The sequence below is a fragment of the Argentina silus genome, assembly GCF_951799395.1.
Source record: "Argentina silus genome assembly, chromosome: 8".
NCBI lineage: Eukaryota > Metazoa > Chordata > Actinopteri > Argentiniformes > Argentinidae > Argentina > Argentina silus.
In genome coordinates, this window is record NC_139662.1 from 23,810,091 (window position 1) to 23,816,853 (window position 6,763).

The 6,763-nt window shown below is 55.1% G+C and overlaps 1 pseudogene across 1 annotated transcript in view; it reads right to left on the minus strand.

Moving 5' to 3' along the window:
• The window catches only part of LOC310808103, a 33,167-nt pseudogene that overhangs the window by 3,353 nt on the left and 23,051 nt on the right, over positions 1 to 6,763 (minus strand). The window contains exons 6-12 of the transcript XR_014555097.1: positions 6,560 to 6,699; positions 6,173 to 6,298; positions 5,353 to 5,452; positions 3,700 to 3,860; positions 2,917 to 3,107; positions 1,196 to 1,245; positions 1 to 457 (exon numbers count right to left, since the gene is read on the minus strand). The exon at positions 1 to 457 is cut by the window's left edge and continues 3,353 nt beyond it. The product of XR_014555097.1 is annotated as an uncharacterized misc_RNA (transcript). The remainder of the gene's footprint in view (positions 458 to 1,195; positions 1,246 to 2,916; positions 3,108 to 3,699; positions 3,861 to 5,352; positions 5,453 to 6,172; positions 6,299 to 6,559; positions 6,700 to 6,763) is intronic.

Genomic DNA, 6,763 nt, shown 5'->3' on the forward strand with positions numbered 1-6,763 from the left:
CAGGGGCGGGGTAAGGTGGTCCCGGTGGGATGAGGGGCCCTGGCGGTTTGGCACGCTTGCTGCCGAAGAGTGATCCTAGGAAGGAGCCAGGGTTGGTCGGCCCAGGGCCGCCCCCCACCCCCCCGCCCCCCACCCCCCCTCTCTCTGCACTGCTGGAGACTCCAGCAGTGGTGTGTTGTTGCCCCGGCCCACCCCCCACCCCCGTTCCGGGGCTCAGGATGGGGCGATGAGGCCGGTACTCTTCTGATCCATAGCAACCAGGCGGCAACACACCTGGCAACCCGCCTGGCATCACACCTGGCAACCCGCCTGGCATCACACCTGGCAACCCGCCTGGCATCACACCTGGCAACCCGCTTGGCATCACACCTGGCAACCCGCCTGGCAACCCGCTTGGCATCATGCCGGCCGGCGGCTGGTAGCGCTGGTGAGGCCGCGGGCTGCTAATGATGGAGCCCTGGGAGAGGAAGAGGAAGAGGAAGAGGAAGAAGCATTAGTACTCATGAAATCATCATCATCATCATCACAATCATCCTCCTCACCACCATCATCATCATCATTATCATCACCATTATCATCATCATCATCATTATCATCATCATCACAATCATCACAATCATCCTCCTCACCACCATCATCATCATCATCATCATCACATCTGACACCAACCATGACAAACCAAAACACTGAAACACACTTTTGAAAAAAAAGCACAATGGAACACACAACACACACACACACACACACATACACACACACACACACACACACACACACACACACACACGCACACACACACAACACACACACACACACACACACACACACACACACACACACACACACACACACACACACACACACACACACACACACACACACACAAAAGGAGGGGGAGGGGCTGGGGAGGAGCTGGGAGGGGCTGGGAGGAGCCTAGGGATGACAGACTCCATTGGGGAATTAGGGTTTATCAGTAGAGTGTACTAGGACGGTTCTACATTAGGGTTTATCAGTAGAGTGTACTAGGACGGTTCTACATTAGGGTTTATCAGTAGAGTGTACTAGGACGGTTCTACATTAGGGTTTATCAGTAGAGTGTACTAGGACGGTTCTACATTAGGGTTTATCAGTAGTGTACTAGGACGGTTCTACATTCGAGGGACAGGCGGGTCCATGTTGACCCAGTCAGACTTACTTCCATGGTACTGTCCAGGGAACCCACGCTGTTCCTGCGCCCACGCTTCCCTGCGCCAGGGAGAGGCAGGGAGAGGCAGAGAGAGGCAGTGAGAAGCAGGGAGAGGCAGGGAGAGGCAGGGGGAGGCAGGGAGAGGCAGGGAGAGGCAGGGGGAGCCAGGGAGAGGCAGGGAGAGGCAGGGGGAGGCAGGGAGAGGCAGAGAGAGGCAGAGAGAGGCAGTGAGAAGCAGGGAGAGGCAGGGAGAGGCAGGGGGAGCCAGGGAGAGGCAGGGGGAGGCAGGGAGAGGCAGGGAGAGGCAGGGGGAGGCAGGGGGAGCCAGGGAGAGGCAGGGGGAGGCAGGGAGAGGCAGGGAGGAAAGAGGAGAGGCAGGGATAGGCAGGGAGAGGCAGTGAGAAGCAGGGAGAGGCAGGGAGAGGCAGGGGGAGGCAGGGAGAGGCAGGGAGGAAAGAGGAGATATACAGACAGAAGGTTTCATACCAGTAGAAATGTGTGTGTGTTTTATAGTATGCTTATATTTGTCAGAACACAATGTGGGTGTTTCCTGTGTTCATGCTGCTGGTGTGAGTGTGTGTGTGTGTGTGTGTGTGTATGTGTGTGTGTGTGTGTGTGTGTGTGTGTCTGTGTGTGTGTGTGCGTGTGTGTTGTTTATAGTAGTAGTAGTGTGAGATGCAGCAAGGGGAAACCAGAGAAAAATCAAAGCAGCCCGACAGGTAGACCCAGGTAGACCCAGGTAGACCCAGGTAGAACCAGGTAGACCCAGGTAGACCCAGGTAGACCCAGGTAGACCCAGGTAGAACCAGGTAGACCCAGGTAGACCCAGGTAGACCCAGGTAGACCAGGTAGACCCAGGTAGACCCAGGTAGACCAGGTAGACCCAGGTAGACCCAGGTAGACCCAGGTAGACCCAGGTAGACCAGGTAGAACCAGGTAGACCCAGGTAGACCCAGGTAGACCCAGGTAGAACCAGGCAGACCCAGGTAGACCCAGGTAGACCAGGTAGACCCAGGTAGACCAGGTAGAACCAGGTAGACCCAGGTAGACCCAGGTAGACCCAGGTAGACCCAGGTAGAACCAGGTAGACCCAGGTAGACCCAGGTAGAACCAGGCAGACCCAGGTAGACCCAGGTAGACCCAGGTAGACCAGGTAGACCCAGGTAGACCCAGGTAGACCAGGTAGACCCAGGTAGAACCAGGTAGACCCAGGTAGAACCAGGTAGACCCAGGTAGACCCAGGTAGAACCAGGTAGACCCAGGTAGAACCAGGTAGACCCAGGTAGACCCAGGTAGACCCAGGTAGAACCAGGTAGACCCAGGTAGACCCAGGTAGACCAGGTAGACCCAGGTAGACCCAGGTAGACCCAGGTAGACCCAGGTAGAACCAGGTAGACCCAGGTAGAACCAGGTAGACCCAGGTAGACCCAGGTAGAACCAGGTAGACCCAGGTAGACCAGCCTTGTCTGGGTTTCTGACCTCTAAAACAACCGTTACAGTCATGGAACAGCACGTTCACTCCAGTAGAGGCTAGTGGAGGTAGAATTCGGAGGACAGGCTCATTCTAATCATTCTGTATCGACCCGTTCCACGTATTACAATGAGCCCGTCCTCCGATTTCTACCTCCACCAGCCTCCCTGCTTCACTCGTATGGAGAAACTATCTGTCCAATCCGAATTGACAGGAAGTGGAATGGAATTGATCCAATGGTGGGGGTGCTCTCTCTCACCTGCGTCTGATAGGTCCCTGAGGGAGGAGCTGAGCGCCGTGCGTTTAAGCCCCTCCCCCGCGGAGTAGTTGTCGTCCAGACAGACTCTTCCATGGTGCCATTCACCAAGTCACTCTTCACACCCACCCCTCCTCCTCCCACTCCTCCAATCAGGCTCGGGCGCATCACACCCTTCTGCTTCTCCAGCTCCGCTACAGAGAGAGAGAGGGGGGGGAGGGGAGAGAGAGAGAGAGAGAGGGGGGGGGGGGGGAGAGGGAGAGAGAGGGAGAGAGGGGGGAGAGAGGGAGAGAGAGAGAGAGAGAGAGAGAGAGAGGAAGAGAGGGAGAGAGAGAGAGAGAGAGAGAGAGAGAGAGAGAGGGAGAGAGAGAGAGAGAGAGAGAGAAAGGGAGAGAGAGGGGGGGAGAGAGGGAGAGAGAGGGGGGGGGAGAGAGAGAGAGAATTTGAATTCTAAAAAAACCTTTACTGACACCAGTCAATACAGAAATGCTTTATCACAAAAGAGAGAGGAGGAGAAAGGGTTACTAACAATAGAATGAGTTTAATAATAATAATAATAATAATAACTTTACTATATAGCCCTTTTCAGGCCACAAAGCATTTCACACAAAAAAAGAGAAGCAAAAACACCTCCTACGACACAACTGTCTTCCTGTCTCTCACGTCCAGACACAGGTCAGAGAGAGAGAGAGAGAGCGAGTGTGCCTCTGAGCACGTACACCAACACCCACACTAAACATACACACGCAGTTCTTCACAGTGGCCAGCGGGGGGAGTGTTACTTACACTCCACTCGGTACTTCTCCATCTCCTGCACCTCGGCGACGCTCTCTCTCAGGTCGCTGACGAAGCGTGTGCGGTCCTGCTGGCTGGGCGCCATGAAGACGATGAGCACCTTCCTCTCCCCCCCAGCACGGCCGAGGTCAGCCGGATACCGTGGGGGTAGTCTGAGAGAGAACACAGGGGTCAGAGGGATACTGTGTTGGGGGGGGGGGGTGGGGGGGTGGTAGTCTGAGAGAGAACACAGGGGTCAGAGGGATACTGTGGGGGTGGGGGGGGGGGGGGTGGTAGTCTGAGAGAGAACAGAGAGGTCAGAGGATACTGTGGGGGTGGGGGGGGGGGGTGGTTGTCTGAGAGAGAACAGAGAGGTCAGAGGGATACTGCGGGGGTGGGGGGGGTGGTAGTCTGAGAGAGAACAGAGAGGTCAGAGGGATACTGTGGGGGTGGGGGGGGGGTGGTAGTCTGAGAGAGAACAGGGAGGTCAGAGGGATACTGTGTGGGGGGGGTGGGGGGGTGGTAGTCTGAGAGAGAACAGAGAGGTCAGAGGGATACTGTGGGGGTGGGGGGGGGGGGTGGTTGTCTGAGAGAGAACAGAGAGGTCAGAGGGATACTGTGGGGGTGGGGGGGGGGGGGGGGTGGTAGTCTGAGAGAGAACAGAGAGGTCAGAGGGATACTGTGGGGGTGGGGGGGGTGGGGGTGGTAGTCTGAGAGAGAACAGAGAGGTCAGAGGGATACTGTGGGGGTGGAGGGGGGGGTGGTAGTCTGAGAGAGAACAGGGAGGTCAGAGGGATACTGTGTGGGGGGGGGGTGGGGGGGTGGTAGTCTGAGAGAGAACAGAGAGGTCAGAGGGATACTGTGGGGGTGGGGGGGGGGTGGTAGTCTGAGAGAGAACAGAGAGGTCAGAGGGATACTGTGGGGGTGGGGGGGGTGGGGGGGGTGGTAGTCTGAGAGAGAACAGAGAGGTCAGAGGGATACTGTGGGGGTGGGGGGGGGGTGGGGGTGGGGGGTAACTCATGGAAGGATGAGAGAGATCTGATTCATCTGTGAACCAGAGGGAGAGAATCTTATACAGAGTGTATGAGACAGTGACATCAGAAGAAATGGTGAGATGGATGGATTAGATTTAAAGAGAGATGGATAGAGAGATGGATAGAGAGATGGATAGAGAGATGGATAGAGAGATGGATAGAGAGATGGATAGAGAGATAGATAGAGAGATGGATAGAGAGATGGATAGAGAGATGGATAGATTAGATTTAAAGAGAGATGGATAGAGAGATGGATAGAGAGATGGATAGAGAGATAGATTAGATTAACAGAGAGATGGATAGAGAGATGGATAGAGAGATGGATAGAGAGATAGATAGAGAGATAGATAGAGAGATGGATAGATTAGATTAACAGAGAGATGGATAGAGAGATGGATAGAGAGATGATAGAGAGATGGATAGAGAGATGGATAGAGAGATAGATTAGATTAACAGAGAGATGGAGGGGATAAGGGATGAATAGAACACGTCGTATTGCAGTTTTTGCAGTTTTCACTGCTGTGAGTTTACACTACAAGTCATTCTAGCAAGTTCTAGACAGGGAGGTTCTAGACAGGGAGGTTCTAGACAGGGAGGTTCTAGGCAGGGAGAGGGGAACCAGGTTTCTCACAGGAGTTCTGGAACATGTGGACCTGCATCTCCACCAGAGGGAAGGACTGTCTGAAACTGTACGTCACTGATGTCTTCTTCTTCTGGAAGATCTTTGTCACCTGAGAGGAGGAGGAGAGGAGAGGAGGAGGTTGAGAAAGGGGGATAAAAGAGGAATATACCTTTATTGATTGTTTGATTGTAGTGGAATCCTAGGGTAGAGGTTTGGGCCAGGAGATGTTCCTGCCCATGGTAAATCCATAGGTAGGTAGAGGTAGGAACCATGGTTGGGGTCAGTTCCATTTCAATTCAGTCAATTCTGGAAGTAAACTGACATTCAGGTGGAGGAGGAGGTGGAGGATGGAGGGGGTGGAGGGGGAGGAGGAGGAGGAGGAAGAGGAGGAGGAGGTGGAGGAGGAGGAGGAGGAGGAGGTAGAGGTGTTGGAGGTGTGAGGGGGTGGAGCAGGTGGGAGGAGGAGGTGGAGGATGGAGGGGGTGGAGGAGGAGGAGGAGGAGGATGGAGGGGGAGGAGGAGGAGGAGTGTGAGGGGGTGGTGGAGGTGGAGGAGGAGGAGAGAAGGAGGAGGTAGAGGTGGTGGAGGTGTGAGGGGGTGGAGGAGGAGGAGGAAGAGAAGGAGGAGGTGGAGGATGGAGGCGGTGGAGGAGGAGGTGTGAGGGGGTGGAGGAGGAGGAGGAGGAGGTGTGAGGGGGTGGAGGTGTGAGGGGGTGGAGGAGGAGGAGGAGGTGAGGTGGAAGAGGAGGAGGAGGAGGTGTGAGGGAGCGGAGGATGGAGGTGGAGGAGGAGGAGGAGGAGGAGGAGGAGGAGGTGTGAGGGGGTCTTACCACCAGCAGGTCGTTGAACAGGAAGACCTCTCGCTGGTGGACCCCCGTCCTCTGGGGTCTGTTGGGGTCCGGAACCTCGTAGAGCTGACAGCAGCACACCAACCTCCGGTGGGGCAGGGAGAGCACCTACACACACACACACACACACACACACACACACACACACACACACACACACACACACACAAAAAAACAACAACAACACCTAGTACTCAACTCCTCACAAGACAAGTCATAACCACAGCCTGGAGTTTTTCCTTATCCTTCGTCAGATGAAGAAGGAAGAACACCAGGCCCTGATTACAACACAGAAGCGAATGGACAGAACAGACAGGAAGCAGACAGGAAGCTGTAAGCCAATCAACACTTCTGGTTCAAAGAACTAACTGGTTTTTTTCCCCACTATGACTCTTTCCACTTGCCTGGACTTGGGAGACGTGGTCACGTTGGTCCTCAGCTCCACTTCTGGATGCGCTGGTAGATCCCCACCAGCAGCTCCCGCGGGATGTCCTGCCCGTTGTCCACTCCTGCAACACAGGAACACACAGGAGATTGCTGCCACACTGCCCCCCTTCTGGACTGCTTTTGCAC